This window comes from Apostichopus japonicus, chromosome 6 (assembly GCF_037975245.1).
Source record: "Apostichopus japonicus isolate 1M-3 chromosome 6, ASM3797524v1, whole genome shotgun sequence".
Classification (NCBI taxonomy): Eukaryota; Metazoa; Echinodermata; class Holothuroidea; order Aspidochirotida; family Stichopodidae; genus Apostichopus; species Apostichopus japonicus.
This window is the reverse complement of record NC_092566.1, coordinates 6720817-6738192: the sequence shown is the minus strand read 5'-3', so window position 1 is coordinate 6738192 and position 17376 is coordinate 6720817. Positions and strand designations below refer to the sequence as shown.

Here is a 17376-nt window from a genome sequence, read left to right as displayed (position 1 = left end):
AACTAAAGCGTCAGCTTGTGTTTTATCCTCTTTTAGTTAAAGCAGTAAAACGAGTTTTGATGATAAAGTTTAACATTTTTTGGCTCTGTGTGTTACTAACACTAAGAGTTTTAGAAGTCAAGAATTGCAATAAGAGTATAGTCTTCTTTTCTCTTGGTTTGAGTTGCTCTGAAAGGAATGATTGGAGAGGCGAGTTGGGGGGGTGGGGTGGGGTGGGGAGGGGGTTGGATTGGGTTAGAACAGGGGTTCCCTAACTGGGGTGTATGAAACCCTAGGGGGTGCGTGAGTCCATCCCAGGGGGTTCATGAGACGTTTCTGAAAGTCAAAAACTAGAGTACTTGTGTTGTTGAACTAAAATCTGATATAATTTAGTAATTAATGTACAGAAAGTCATACCTATTGACGAATTTTTTTTGTTTTTATTCATTACAATATTACACTATGAACGGTCATGCGTATTATAATATAAATAATGACTCAGATCGTGTCTCGAAAAGTTGGGGGTTCTTGGACAAGTCTGACATCGCATGGGGTTCGTGTGGGGATAAAGTGAGGGAAACCCTGGGTTAGAAGGTGAGGATGGTGTTAGGAGAGATATCGAAACAGCAACAAGAGAATATCTGCTTTCAAGTTGCATTTGGAATTTGGTCTTGTCACAGTGTGGCAACCTTATAGCTACTGCATCTATAGAGTGACATGGTAACCTTTATTCAGTGACCTAATGTCACCCTAGATTGTTTTGCTGTTCCTTTTCTAACTGGGAAATAAGGTCAGCATTCAGGTTTCATTTCCATGAAGAGTCTCAACCCATAGGCTTTACAGCTTAGAGCATCAACAACGGTATAAATCGAACCAAACAGTGACATATTTTATTCCCTGCTCTAATTTTGGAAATGTGGCAAAGGGAGTGAAAAATCGAAGAAAATCCAGACGAGACTTGCTTTACATCAGCAGCAGCTATTTGACTTAATTGTTTTTACTTGATGTATAGACCTGAAATAAATGACAAAAGAGGAAAAATATGTGTTAATTTCCTAAATTTTCTCGTAAATGAGACCTTGGGGGGGGGAATGAAATCAATGGTAATAAAATGTTGTTTTTGATGTCAAATTTTATCGTTAATTTAGAAAAGTGCCTAGGCATTCCTGAAGATAATCTGCATGTAAGATGATGAAATCAAGAAAGTAGTTCAGCAGTTAGCTCTATTGTATGTATGTCCAGAAATGATTGATACATTTCCAGCCAACGACTTCGTTCCATTACAATTAAAAAAAAGAAAAGAAAAGAGGTCTGGCAAAAGCAGTTTGTCTGCCGCAGATTCAAATGGAATCATTAATAACTTGCTTATTGATCACCCTTAGCACTGATCGATTGTAATCTTGATTTATGACAGTAATACCAGATAACATTTGAAAGGATATATTTAAGTATAATGAACAACCGTAAACTGGGGAAATATAAACAGTGGAAAAGAGCAAAGAAATGTAACCTTTGGGTTACAACACCAGGACTACTCTACTGTAGAGTAAACTGAGCTATCTAGGCCTTAGTTTGTGGGGTGAATCCTGCGGTCAATGGTTCAAATCCCATTCTAGACATATATTTCTTTGTTTTTTCTCCCCAACGTTATCAAAATTGTCAGAAATTGGCAAACAAATGCCTGCTTGAGGCAGCATTATGCATCGACTTTGATATGTCCTTGATGTTGCTTCGATACAAGCCAGCGGGGGGGGGGGTGAGGGCTGTGGGGGGAATAGGGTCTCCTCAGAAGTATTTCACTGCTTGCTAGTCAGGAGATGGGAGACGGGATGGATACAGGAGATGGGAAAGAATTCATATGAAACATAGCTGTATAAACTTACCCCACAATTTAATTGCTTCTAGTGTGTCATTATGAGTGCGCTTCACAGGAAGGGGCCATGTCAGAGATTACGAGGTCAAGTTCCACACGCACTCCACCAGACACCCCTCCCTTGATGATATTGGGGTCTCTGTGCTACAAGTTTGGTCAAATTGTGAAGAAACTCAAACAGATGCTTTAAAAGTCAATAAATAGTGGTCAGTGATTTCCTTGACTGTTTCTCTTAGCTACGCAGAATAATCTGTTTGCCACAAGTATCGATTCCTCTTTCCCTTACGACAGATACATATCAATTCAGGATACAGAAATTGGTGGAATTGTTTGTCCATCTTTATACTTGGACCTTGAATTATCTTCATAACCAAGGAAATTTTCCCGAGGCGTTGTCATCTCGTGATCTATCGATATCAAGAATCTGGGCATCATTTTGTGTTTTTTTCTGGTGCATTTTGTGCGTTTGTTTACGTCAAATGGTGACTATAGAGTTCTCATTGACGGTATTTTAGTCAGTGTTGAGGATTGAAAGTTACGTTAGTTCCCATCTGAAGTATACAAAGTTGTGACGATCCTATCCCGATCGAAGAAATATACCAAATTGTAAAGACTCTAACAATTTTCAGAACGTAAGGATACACAAAAGGAATCTTTGACATGGAAAGCTGTCCACACAGCTAGAGTTAACAGAACCTTGACCCATTCACTAAAAGATAGTCGTCATAGAACAAGTCGGTCTTCACAATTGCGTATATATTCATTGTATGTAAGTGTTGGTTTTTCTGAATTTTGTCCGTGATCTCATTTTAGTGAGATCATTTTAGACTCATTTTAGTGAGATTGTTTGTAAACAAGAAACAGCTATTAGGTTTTACTATTTGGCTGTTTAGCATTGCATCTTACTTTGCCCTAGCAGGTAGGGAAACTTGTATTCTTACTCGTACAAAATGAACATCAATAATAATCATACTTGGATTTTGTACTTGTAATTTAGTCTTGAAACGTAAACTGGAAACATATTGTAGTCTGCGGACTGTGGACCACCAAAATCAGTCAAACAATGTAGAAATTATATAAGCAATAAACTTAAATAATGACTTTAACCTTTGTCTCATAGTCTGAGAGTGCATAACATTTAACCAAACAAGGAGGCAGTCCACGGAGTTTTCAAATGAACAAATATATTATTAGCTGTACAATCTGGCAATCGAGGGAAAGTACTACTTGACATTTCCATTATAACTGTGTATAGATTCCATGTCCATTCAATGTTTCCCCTTGGAGTTAGTCCCCCCCCCCCAAAAAAAAAATTGGATTAGTTTTTGACACAAAATTGGGCATACACACACACACAGAATGATGCACACATCCACACACACACGCAAGCGCATGTTGTAATATTACTTTTTGGCACATTTCAACATTCCAACATAAATGAGTAGAGAACTGCACAGTATACTCCCCCGCATTTTTACCAACAAGTTTCTCAGATACAAAACTTTGATGAAAGTGCTTTCCTACATTGGTTATGGATTTGAATCATCCCTGTAGGCCTCATCATTCCCAGGCATTTTCTACCAGGAAGTAATAAAATTGATCTCCAAATGTATGAATCACGATTTGAAGCAAACAAGTATTGTAACTTGTGAGGGTGCTACACCTAGTCCAGCCAAGCCTAGCTGTGTTCAACACAGCATGTACATATATCCATGTACTACAGTTCATAGTGTACAGAACCCTTAATGCACCTTTCTGTGCCTGCAACTTAATTGCCAATTACATCTTTACCAAACCCAACGGCATGGAATATTACTCGAGTTTCGTCTTTAATTGCCGAAACCACGGTGATACGATCGTTTAGATTTAGTCACTAAATGACTGTCAGTAATTATGGTTGAATGCTATGATTAAGCTTTGCCCTGCCATTTATAATCTAGGCTCATTAAAGTTGCAAGCTGAGTAATAGTTAGCTCAATTAGTTTCATGTTTGAATTCATATTTTTAAGCACGAAAAGTTTATCAGCATATTATTGGAATAAGTGTTCATTTTGGGGCCTGCATGCTGCGTGGAAGTATTTGCCCTGCAGCGAGATTGTCCGGGTCATAACATTGCAGAAATGATGGGTAATAATGGGTCATTACTAGTTAATGTATTCGTGTTCTTTGAATGCAAAGAGATATGAGCTGGATATCATAATTGCCATAATTTTCTCCATTGCAAAATTCATATTTTGAACAATTTCATCGGTTTGTTTGGTTGCTGTATACTATGCAGCAATTAGATGCATGTAGGTGCTTTTGTTCGAGCAGTTGGTTATGGTCGTTGAAACTAATATTGAATGAGAAGGAAAATTAAACAAAAATTTTATGGTTGCATTTATAACAGGTATGTATATATGTGGTTTAATGCACAGGTCTGTGGATATAAAATATGTGCTGTAATAAGTATTCCACATTCCAAACAGTCATTATTCATTAATACTTAGGCCATTGCCCGCCTTGCTCTCAGAATGGAGGCAGAAGTGCCGTTGTCAACTGTAAAGACATGAAGAAAATCAGATAACTAAACAACCTACTTTTTCTTTCATTTTCAGATTGTAATCCCTTGATTCAGTATTCGTGAAGTGAGCCGAGTACTTTGGGGTAAGTTTGAGTTTAACATTATTGTCAAATTTCCTCGGAAATGTCCTTTATAAAAGCCACTCCTTTTGCAGACTTGTCACGACATTGTCAGCTACATCATCATTAGGGATGCCGTTTGACAGCTTTTCGCAGCAGGCTTGAGTTTAGACCTTCTGTAAACTTGATGTAACTTTACATATTTACTTCGCTCCTCGCTTACCTGTCTCCTCACAACCTTAGCACCTCATTCTATCGTGCCTATGTTTTCCAAGGAAACTATCCACAAGAAAAATATGCGTGTAGGCACTTGGAATGGTAGAATGAAAAAGGAGGAGGGACCGGAAGGGGGGTCCGGTCATAGAGGGCGCACAGTGTTATTTATTTACCAGGACTTTATAGGCACGGTAGGATGAGGTGCTAAGGTTGTGAGGAGACAGGTAAGCTCGTCACTCGTAAATATCCAAACCAGTAAGTTTTGGAATTTCTCTTATCCCGTCGCCTTTCTATGACTGCACTTTCCCAGTGCATGTACCTACAAGTGTCACTTCAGAATGATAAATTTGTCAGCAAACAGGATGGAGAAGATCAGAAGAATGACCTGGAAGTAAGAATTGAAGGAGTGGAAAGGAAGTTGGAAAGCATTGCTGTAATAAACCTTCAATAAATGATCGAGGAATTATCAAACATCAATCTGCCATTGAATACCAGGGCGTACATGAATAGGTTCAATAAGATCATACTTGAGGCTGAGATTTAAGTGACTGTATAGATGTATGAGAGTTGGATGGTGGACAGACAGACAGACAGACAGACAGACAGACAGACAGACAGACCAAAAGTAGCCACAGACCTTAGTGAACATTATTCACATTGTCTTCATGATGAACAATCGCGAAAATTATCCTGACACATAGCCCTGCACATGAACATGCCTATCAATTCATGGTAATGATCTGTAAACAGGGGTAGGTCGGCCTATAGGTTCATTAGCTTGAAACTGCTGTGACCTCTCCCCCTCCAGGTTGAGATGCCAAATGTGCCAATCTTCTCTTGGTTGAGAAATATGCTACTGTAGTTTCATCCCAAGTGCCAAATAATGCCGTTCATTTCAGGGCACCAGTACCACTGGTCAGGGTCACCGAGCCGATAGCAATTTATGCCCCTGTCAAATCTAACACTAAAGCTGTGGCTGATTGCTTGCAACACTTGGTGCCGAGAAAGCAAGTAGATTCTGCTTCTCATTTGTTGAATCCACCTAGAATTCAGTGTCACTCTAACTTAAAGAAAATGCAGGGTATTTATTAAAAACACATCATTATAATACGCACATGAAGAGAATGAAAATGTGGTACTGTAGTACAGTGGGTAGGGGGTGCGGTCGGTCACTGTGGAGGGGGTCACTGAGTTTTTTAAAGATGTAATTTCATGAATATTCAGTGTGTCTCATTTGTCTGACAAGATGAAATTATCATAATACGTAATTTATAAGTTCTTACTCAAAATTATCGCTGTGTATTAATTATTACACTGCTTTGGCATCAAGAATCTTGAGATGAACCGATATTAATTATTACTGCACTGCACTGGCACAATTTACTCCAGTGACAATCCTTTGGACTGTTGTTTCCATTTATTATCCGTTGGACTTTGAGCGACATATGACTAACTTATTACCCTGGCATCATCCATCATGTTATGAGCAGTTTATTCAGTAATGTTCCATGACGGGCCAGAATACGGGAACTTATACTCTTTTTCGTCAGTTTTTCTCATCAACTGACATAAGTTCATAGCCAGACAGGGAAGCTGTATCACCGACACACTCTGTTATGATCATTCCACGGCTCTGTCGGACGACTTTGTTTGCACTCAGCTTGTTCAGGTTCCTTGACCTTGACTATGACCTTGGATCAAACGGTTACTTGTCAACAGAGTTGGTAATCTACTCAAATACTCAGAAATGTAGCATATACCTAAAATAGTGAATGGTTAAAAAGTTAGTCTCCTTATAGTTGATAGTAGAGTTAGTACAGATACAACAGTGTATAAATGAAGGTGTGTTATGTTTGTACACTGAATTTCATTGTAAATGTGTTTAATACATATTTACTTCGCTCCTCGCTTACCTATCTCCTCACCTCGTTCTACCGTGCCTATAAAGTCCTGGTAAAAAATAACACTGTGCCCCTCTATGACGGGACCCCCGGTCACTGCCCTTCCTTCTCATTCTACCATTCAAAGTGTCATCACACAGATTTTCCTTGGATTTCGTCTTGGTTATATTTGCGATCGTTGGAAGTTTTCTTTAGTCATTTAAATATAAAAGGTAAAGTAGCATGTATGATAATTATTCAAAAGAGAATTTCATTAGGGACATGCAATACTGATGACCAGGACATTACTATCCAGCCTTGTCGTCCCATTTTGAGATGTACAGCTTCCTACCTCTTCAGAGCATAATCTCCCGTAATCCCCGATATAACGTTAAATACAAGATGTGTTCGTGCTCCGAGTCTGAATATTAGCTAATTACTACATGTATTCTATCAGGGACGACGCAGGCGGCCTCGTTTGTCAACAAAAGTCGAAAACCGGAGGGAGGTCACGCAAAGTTCCGCTTTTCAATATATCGCCAGGTGTCAAATCCCAATTAAAAACCAAAGAGGGTGACATATGGCTCACAGTTCATGACATCAATCTCTTCAAAAAAATGGGACATTACAGCAATTAATAAATAGCAAGGCCAGATTGTTAATTTACTGGGTAAAAAATCACAGAAGATGTCATTGTGTAATGCGTGCGTTTGTCCTCACGCAGCGGTTAAATTGATTTATTAACGTAACTTCATGTCAGTTGACGTATGTATGTTCGCACGAGATGTAGGCATCAACAATAACAGACGGACATACAGACGGACACCCAAGCAGTCGGCAAGGTGTTTGGCAGAGATTTTCAACAGAATAAGAGTTTTTGGACTAATTATGTAAGCAAATACTTTATATTCAAACACCTTTCTAGATTGTTTTTGCTCAAGTATGTAAAGCTAATGAATAATTATGATATCATTTGAATGTTAGGTGGACACTTTGTCACATCACTATTGTAATAACTTACATATAAATTTATCACATTATTTTTATATTCATTGCTGAAATGGATCCTACAGTTGCCATGGTAGCTTCTCTTACATCAAATTTATTCCATGCATAGAGGCATTACAGTATGTAGTACTAACAGCTACAGTACTGTACATTCCAAGCACAGAAATGTTTCAGATGTACTGTGTGCTCAATAATTTGTTATATCTATGGTAAACAGAGAAATCTTGAGGAAGACAGTGAACTAGTTATACAGGGATACTGGCATGTTATTAGCAAACTGAGTAGTGGTGTGCTGCTGGCATGTGTCAAAGAAGACCTAACAGCATGTTAAATACCACACAAAACATACCCAATTGGGATTCATTCTGGCGTTTATATATTCTAGGTAAAACTCATTACTGACAAACTTGTGCTATTTGAGTAGAACTTGAATGGAGGTGGAGTTTGGGTAGTGAGGAAAGGGGAGGGGTGGGGGGATAGTGTGGGTTGGGGTAGTGCAGTGTGGTGCTGTAGGACATGCTTAAGTGCAGTGCAGATCTGTGGAAAAATAAAACGTATGTAATCTATGAAAGTGATGAAACAATATACAAGGTCTTTTTAGTTACTCTGCAGAGCATGCATACATGTAACTCCCAGAATGAGGATCCACTACGAAGTTGGCCCTTAATTGTCTACAATTGGTTGACATGTACCAAGATATTTTGCCTCCACTCCCTATTTTGCCCCCACTCCCTCCCCATCCTAATTCCCCTCCACTTGTAATGAATATTCAAACAAATATTAGACCAAGTGATTGTAAAGATGTACGATAATCTTGTGAGGCCCGCAGACGAATCTCGTAGAGTTATGCGATGGATCTCATTGATTTAACATTTGAAACATTTAATTGTTAACAGTATTGTGTACATTAATTCAATAGTTAGAGATACGCATGGATGTTTATACTTGTCTTAATTTGTTTAAAATCAATATGTAAATGGTGTTCTGTTTACGAATATTATCGTTTTTCTGTACAGCATCTCACCACAGATAATGCGGTTTGTTTTGTAACATGTCTGTAAACATGTTACAGCATTGCTTAAGGTATCATACATCCAAATATGTTTTCAAAGAACTCTCTTTGCAATGTATGGTTACACAAATTGTAAGAACCAGACTTCTTGTACGGTGGTGAGGTTGGATTTATACAGTAGTATACAGTAGGCTGAATAACAGACATACACATACTTAACTGTGGGTCTTTTATGACTTCATATTCAACCCACGAAACACTACAAATTGCACAGTTTTTCAGTATGGAAAATTATTTCAAGTACAGAAGTGTTCGGCCAATTCATTGCCCTTGAGGATATAACTTTAATAGTAGAAATGCAACAATGTGCGTTGCTCCTCTCATATATTTTTACAGATACATACCTGTTTCATCTCTACAAGTAGCACTGTTTTATATGTTAATTTTAGCCTAGTTGTAATGTACTTTTCGGCTCATCACACAGTTCCAAGTTGGTGGTGCATCGCCCTTCATCCTTCACTTCCTTTTCATCCCTCCTTTCCTTCTCCTCCTCCTTGCCCCACCTCTTTTGTTCCTTCCCTCTCTCCTTCTTTCCCTTCCTTCCTTTCACTCTTCCTCTCCTCCCCCTCCTCTCCCTCTCCTCCCCCTCCCACCATCCCTCCCCCCAATCCTTCCTCCACTCTCCTCCCTGCAGTCTTCTCTCCTCCCTCCACTCTCCTATTCCCTTCCCCCCTTCCCCCCTGATCCCCTGATCCCCTGATCTAAGATACCGAAACACTGATGAGGATTTGTTAGTCAACCTTTTTGCCCAGTCACAATTAGTCGCCTTCCCAGTCTCCACCCCCCCCCTCTCTCTCTCTCCCCACTGGGATTGACTTTAATTTTAGTTATCTAAGTAAAAATATACTTAAGCCAATCATGCATTGGTTAGTGTATTTTAGTGAAACTTTTGTTCAGAGGAAAGTCTCTTAGAACCCAACCCACCCCACCCCCACAAAAATAAAACAGTTAATTAAACTTTTTATAATTTTTACAATAATTTTTACATCTAGACAAAGATAACAGTATTCCTATCATATTGACTGCATATTTAGGTATACGTGAGTATAGCATTCTAAGACTGCATATTAGCATATTAATAAGTAAGTTGGAATAAAAAAATAGTAATAACCTTCTCCATTAGGAGAAGAAAGAAAGGACAAAGTTGACCAAAAGAGACTACTACAGCAGTAAAGTATCTAGTGTCCATCTCGTTACATCAAATCTCAATCAAGTAGGTGCTCAAATTACCACCTTGCCTTGGATCTTGAAGAGCTTTTTAACATTTCATACTCGGCTGTTTGTCATTCTTATATGAAAACCATTTGTAAATCCCCAAAGCAAACAATACATCTCCAAATCTATTCTCAAGAGCATGTTTTTCAAGAGCTTTCACAGCAATTTTATTTTTTTCAGAAATCTGATTTCTCTCTCTCCCCCCCCCCCCACCATGCTATTTCTACTCGATCTATTTGCATATTTATCTAGTTGACTATTTTGTCTTGTGTTTTTAATGACAATGTGCCTTCTTACAATACTTTGCAAGTTACTGTACATTTATAAGGAAGAATTTTAACATCCATGAAATCCCCGCTGAGCAATGCCACAAGTGGGATGTAGTAAAGGCTGTTGGCAAGGTTTTTTAATATCCTACAAGAAGAGTGAGATGACCTTCTTAGCAAATGGGATTCTTTTGTGGGTTTTATACTGTGAAAGGTATAATCTCCATTGGTGTGAATGATTTAGGCTGATATGTTGCTAAACTGTATGATTCTTAAGACTATAAAAAGAGACGTTCGTTGGTGATGTGCATTAAAAGGTATCAGTTAAAAAATTGGCACTTCCGGGCTTAATCACATTTCGTAATCCTCAACAAATATTGTTGACTGTGGAGAACTTTCAGTAAGAATAATAAATAAACTAAAGGTAACCTGGTATTTAAGGAAAACTTCATTTCCAATTAAGTGATGCTGAAAATGTATTGAAAAAGTATTGAATTCACTCTTTAAATTTCTAAACATACATTCAGTTTTGAATTAATACATGTTGAACTTAATATTTCTTGAGCCGAGAACTCACATAGATCTATGAGGTGTAGTAGGAGAGAGGGCAAGACAAAGGACAATTAAAAAGGGTGTGTGGGTGGGGGGGGGGGTTGGTGGGATGAGAAGCTGATAGCGGGGGACAGGTGGAAAACTGATTAAAAACTAAATTAATAAAGTTGCAAGCATACAGGATGGAAGTGTTACATATGTTGTCAATGATGGATTGATTGATTGATCGATTGATTATGCCCTATGGTGTGGTTTATATTACTCCGAGATAGTACACATCCGTATTTGTATAACTGACGACAGTTTGCAATGGTTCTGTTTTTATTAAAATTGATCGCCGAAATGGTATTTACGTAATTAAATAACGGCCGGTATAGCAGCCCATAGAATAGGAGGTCAAGTATTCAGTACAACTGTACCAGCGCAGTGTCTGTCTTATTTATTTTAGGCCGAGGACAATGGGAAGCTGTCCACTCCATTAAAGCCATGGGGAAGTTTAAATGAAAATTAATGAAAAAAAAGTACAGTATAAAATTTAAATTGAACACAAAGTGGATCAAATAGAAAATGCATAGCATAAGTTTATGTCCTGTATTAGACCATCAAATCGTGAGCTTCTGTTTGCACAAGGTTCCATCAAGCCTCATGTACACATTAATGAAGGAAATTGGATATATATCACAATCTCTACCGTTTATGTCGTTGTGGTTTCTTTTATAAGTTCAGGAGTGTGGACTGCTGCGAAAAAGTTAGGAAATTATACACGTCTTTGAAGATATGCCAGAGATTCAGGGCGATAATATGAGTTTAATTTTTTTCGGTAGATTTCCATTTTTTCATGGTCATTTTACATATTCAACCAGCTTTTGAGTTGAATAATTTGAGCAATGAATGTTGATATCCCCAAATCATAGTTAATAAGTTTGAGTGTAGCAAAGGTTTATTTCAAATTTTAAGTGGGATAAATACCCAATGCTCTTCCAGGGGGGGGGGGGGGTGGGGAGGGATGGGGGAGGCAGGCATTACCTATTTTAATAAACATTTTGGGGAGGGGAAGGGGGCCTGAGAAATGTTGGCCCTGTCCCTCAGACAAACCTCTCATGGCTAATACCAAGTGCTGACTTCACTTGGTGATAGAATTCTCGGAGGGTGGGTGTCTTTGTTTGATCGATTACACTCTTACTTTTTGACTAATACAAAAAGCTGCTTCAAAACATTAATGTACCTTATTAATGTACTTACATGGCTTCACACTACTTTTACACTCTACATACTTGTCATCGTTCATAGTATAGGCAATTAAAGTATAAACCTATGTAAACAAAGAACGATTCCAAGCTAAGTATAGACAAACAATTGCAGAAGTACTGCTTTCACTGGCTATTAAACAGGAAGTCGATGAGAGGCTGAAATTAATTTGAAAGTCATGCCGTGTATCCATCACCACGGTGATACATTTTCCAAACAAGCAGAAGGGTAAGTGCACCACCTGTCAAGATGCACTGGTGTCTGATGTTTGTAGGGGAGGTTCGCAAACATTTAGACCAAACTCAGGATCTTCTATGAGGACTGAGCCAAGGTATTTTATTGACCCCTGACCCCTAAGAATCGATGTTCAGAATCGATGTTCAGAATGTTCACAAAATTTGCTTGATCAATCTCCCATAAAAAATGCTGGTAATTTTCTGCACATGTACAGTATACTGTACTAAGGTCAAAACTACATCTTCATAGCATTTTGTGGTGAAGATATGAATTTTCCTAAATTTTTGGTCGCACTGTATTTTGTGAATAATGCGTCTGGCAACAGCAGGGTGAGTGATGCCATCACTGCAATTCAGCTGAAAAAAGTTATTTGTTGTTTTCTGTATTATATTTAACTCACTTTATTTACAGAGGAAAATGATATTTCTACATGTAAGAGTTGCATTTTTGATGAAGTTGTAAATTACAGATAGCCTTGACAGGCTCAGCATATATTCCAAGCAAAGTATAGCTTTTGAAGAACATTTGCCATTATGATTTCACAGATGTTCCTACTGTGATGCCCCTCATGTGTGGATGATGGATCGATAATTGCCAATCAAAATAGGTTTACATTCAATCGACCGTATCTTAAGTTAGGGACAAGATATTGAGATGGTGTTTTCAACTAACAGTAAAAAAAAAATTTATCTTGCTTAAAGGTGTCACATTTGTCTGCCACTGGGATTATCCCTTAAACTATTGTAAATAAATGAAGTTGAAAAGGTTTTCTGCTAAACCATTGTTTTTTGTACCCATGGTCCATCATTCCTGATGTGATTTGGTGTACTTGGTGTTTGGTTTTGATCATTTTCATAAAGAAATGTAATTAATATTCCATTTCCCTCCAATCTAACTAAGTTTATGTGGATTAAAATTCACTTACTCACTCACTTACCTGTCTCCTCACAACCTCATCACACTATAGCTATCCACCATGTATGGCTTATTATAGATAGATATAGATATATTTATTCAGCCAATCATATAAAGATACAATGGAAATTGGTTGATAACAAGAGCTCAAAACATTAAAAATTGTAAACAACATATAAGACGTAAAATAATATACATAGATATGAAATCGTTCCTATAAAATGTACAAAAATATGAAAATGTACTCACAATATAAAGATGAACAAAAATATAAAATGTACCTACAAAATATTAAAGCGTACAAAAATATATAAATGCCCTCATATCCAATATAAAGTCTACAAAGTATGTATATTGTACATAAAATATTCATAATATTTTAATAATATATCAATAATATATTAATAATACTAATAATATATTAATAATACATTGATGTTATATCAATTGAGTGACCGTTATTTGACTTTATATTTGACTTTTATTTGACTTTGTAAGTCTACTTTATAACTAGCTACTTAATCTCTAAAATAATAATTCATATATTATACTGTAAAGCCACTGTACATATAGTAAGCCTACCTCAAATACATTTTCACTCCGTGAAGATTTAATGAGAGTAATTTACAAGTGTCATCATTTTCAACGTTACATTGCCTGTCATTTCAAATTTGAGCAATTCTACTGTTTATATATGTTGTAATGGCAAATTTTGACTAGGCAAGCGAAATATGAATTCCAAAAATTTGATCAAATATATAACTTAGAAAGCTGGTTTAATTTTTAAACATTCTTTTATGACTTTAATTTGAATTGTGTAAATTTTGACTTTGCCATGCCATACTGTGTGTTTGAGTTATATATAACTTTTAATCTAGCACAGTGCAGATAATATATCATAACCTGCCGTAATGTTTCGGGTTTGTTGTTACCGGTTTATTTTTTTACTGGTACGTGTTCAGTGTGCGTGCACAGATTATATCCAGCTGTTCTATTCAAACATTTGGAATATAAGATTTAATATATATATATATATATATATATATATATATATATATATAAATATATATATATATATAATTGAAAATCATAATGAGTTGGAAAATCAAGAACAGTGATAAACCTTCCAGCCTCCACCGGGATTCGAACCCGGGCTTCCCGCTCTGTACGCGGACACCCTAACCACTAGGCTATGGACGCTGATTGTATGTCCGGAGGTTCGAAACCGATAAGGAAGGTCGTAATTCCACTGTAGGCGTTTGTCACCTGTATTGAACAATACTAGTTCTGTTTTTGGTGACATATTTTGCCTTACTCTAGAGATCAAACATGATGCTAACCAACTCGAAATCATTTGTGATTCCAAAAGCCGGATCTCGAAAGAGATACTTTGAACTGTATATCTGTCTATATATATATTTATATATACATATATAATGCAGCGATATATTTTGTCTTGCAATTTACAACGCTAGATGATTTTTGGCAAAGATTTCTTCAGATTCTCTTTATTTACTTCGTTCCCCACTTACCTGTCTCCCCACAACCTTAGCACCGCATTCTACCGTGTCTAGTATGCCCTGGTAATCTTTTAACACTGTACACCCTCACTGACCCCTAGTGAACTCCTTCATATTCTACCATTCCAAAGTGTCTCACATGTTTGTGGGGAGACAGGTAAGTGGGTCACTCGTAAATATATAAACCAGTAAGTTTTATAATAACGTATCAATGGCAACAGTTGTTTTGTCAAACTGTCACTGCTACCGGGGGAAGAGGGAAATGTACTAGTTTTCACTCTGCATAGGAAACACCATGCAGCTGACTAAAGGCATTGAAGACTCGCCCCAAACCGTGTGCGGCCATCTGAAAAAGTTAACTTTCTGTTGCTTGCAAGTGACGTTTTGTTCGTGTCGCTACAAAATGCAGACGGTAATGAAACGTGATTGTTATCTTTAGCTGGACCTGAGATGTCCATCGCTGTATTGTTTGTATACTGTGCTGTGGGTATTGACCGCAGCTGTATGTACTGGCTGTACACTAGTGTCTCATTACCGATGGTAGCAAGCTGTGTGTGTGTATTTTCTGGAATCGATGGTGGTGTTTAACACTTCTGTTACACCTCATGCGAAACTAGGTCAAATTACCAGCATTAGACGTTTCTTTTTGCGCGAGCCTTTATACCCTTTAAGAGAGAACCTTCATCATGAATAACCATTAGACAGATTTATTGAGCTATGCAGGATAGTATAGCTGATATAGATTTCATTTTACACTAGAAGTAAAATATGACTTTAACTTCAAACATATCCTGTCCGTGAACTTCGTTTTTCGTGGCCGATTTTGCTTTCATCCGAGAAAAGAAAGGGTGTATGGCTTTCATTCTACATACGTACAGTAGTTTAAAAGAAAATAAGCACCAAACTTTAATTTAAACCATCTGAAACTACATGCTTTGAAAGCAACGTGCACGCACACGTGCAGTTTTGCATCTTATCGACAGTTGATGCTATATATCGTAATAAAAAAATGAATACATAAATTATGCATTGAGATAAACATAATAAGCCTCATGAATAATAAAAAACAGATTTAAACCTAGTGTGCTCCTTGCTTCTTGCATAGCAGCAAGTTGTCTCTTCTAAAAACTTTTCATCCAGCAATCTTGGAAATGTTTCTGGCAAGAAAACACCCCCGAAGTGTGCAAGGAACGAAGTAGTAGTATGAGATCCCATTAAAGATATTAGACCTATTTCTGGAGAGCTGAGTGAGTTTATTATCCGTGTATAAGATCTCTATCAGCTTGAGGCTATTACTAAGATCGTCGTTATCGTTAGACTTTAGCAGCAACACTACCAGACGATGAATACCGAGCACCTCGGGCTTCGTTAAGAGTCTCTGCTTCCAAATCGTAGAAGAATGGCTAATTACCTCATTGCCAGCTATTTTTGCATCACCTCCATGAAGTTGATTTCAAATGTCATAAATCATACCTTTTTTTTTTAACATCGTAATTTTTTTTCTTTCTGTCGACACAGGTTTAAGTAGCCTAGTGACATTTGTCTGGAATTGAAAAATATTTTTGACGTTATTTTTACTCTTGGGGTTATTGCATCACTCAATGATTAGACAGGCAAGACATTTCACTTGCCTCCTAATGAGTTTTAATGTTAATTACTATTAATCATATTCAGAAAAAAACCGCAGAGAATTTCTTCAACTTGTTTGACTGTTTTAAATTTATTACTTACAATACGATTTGACCGAGTCGAGCTGTCAAAAGATCTCTATAATGTAGAGTTCTCATTATGAGAAATTTGCCGTTGAATTTTAATATAAATTTTTTTCAAGTTTTATGTATATTCACGCAGCACGATGCTGGTTTAAAGTTGATGTATTCAACAGCGAGTCTTGATAAGGACAGTACAGATTTGCTCAACACATGCTTTAACTAAACTGTTATGACTTGTGTACAGTCTTGTAGGTGTTGTCTCAAGAACACAGTATTGTTATGGTATATACAGCCAGTCATGGTATAAATGGAAGTGTATAATACTTCTGTGCTACCGGCATACTGCGAATCGATCTCAGAGAATCGTGAGACAATGAATAATAGATTTAGTTTAAAACTTGTACAATTCACAGTTTACAAGTTCATCAAGGACAGCCCCAAGTTTTGATTACAAATCACTTTATATTCACACCAGAAAATTCAACCGGGTTATAGGAATAAAGATGAAATGATATGAACGTACAGCAGGTGTCATCAAAGACACCTTGATGGATTTTAAGAATTTTACAATGCAGGGGGGAAAATAATTTTGCATGGTGCAGTAAAAGATATGTTAATATCATGCAGACGGTAATATTTGACCTTGGCAGGTGTTTTATTTCTTTCTAAAGATGGCACCGTCTTCATTTATATTTTATAGTTTTTGTCACGCATACCTCAGTGTTGTATATGAAGATTGGAGCAGAAAAGTGAAACTTAAAACAGTGAAATTAAAAAATGAGAAGGACTGATGATGTAAAAAACCTAAGAACCTAGAAACGTCCTAAGATATCTTAATTGCCTATATTATGGTTATATCTTCAATTGTGGTTTGCTTCCTCACATCTCACAAAAAGAAGTCTGTTTGAGAAAAGAACATCAAAATGGGGAGGGGGAGGATGGGGTAGAGGGGGGGGGGGAAGGTAGAGAGAGACAAAAATTGAAAAAGATATTGGCACTCTCCTCAAATAGTCTTGTGATTATAAACTCCTTCCATGACACAAACATGACAGTCCTCATTA

The 17376-nt window shown here is 37.2% G+C and overlaps 1 protein-coding gene across 14 annotated transcripts in view; it reads left to right on the top strand.

Annotated features, from left to right (window-relative positions):
• LOC139968818 (cGMP-dependent protein kinase 1-like) overlaps positions 1 to 17376 on the top strand; it is a 183934-nt gene that overhangs the window by 30258 nt on the left and 136300 nt on the right. For all 14 annotated transcript variants that reach the window (XM_071973249.1, XM_071973248.1, XM_071973247.1 and 11 more), the window contains exon 2: positions 4450 to 4498. The gene's annotated coding sequence lies outside the window, so the exon portion shown is untranslated. The remainder of the gene's footprint in view (positions 1 to 4449; positions 4499 to 17376) is intronic.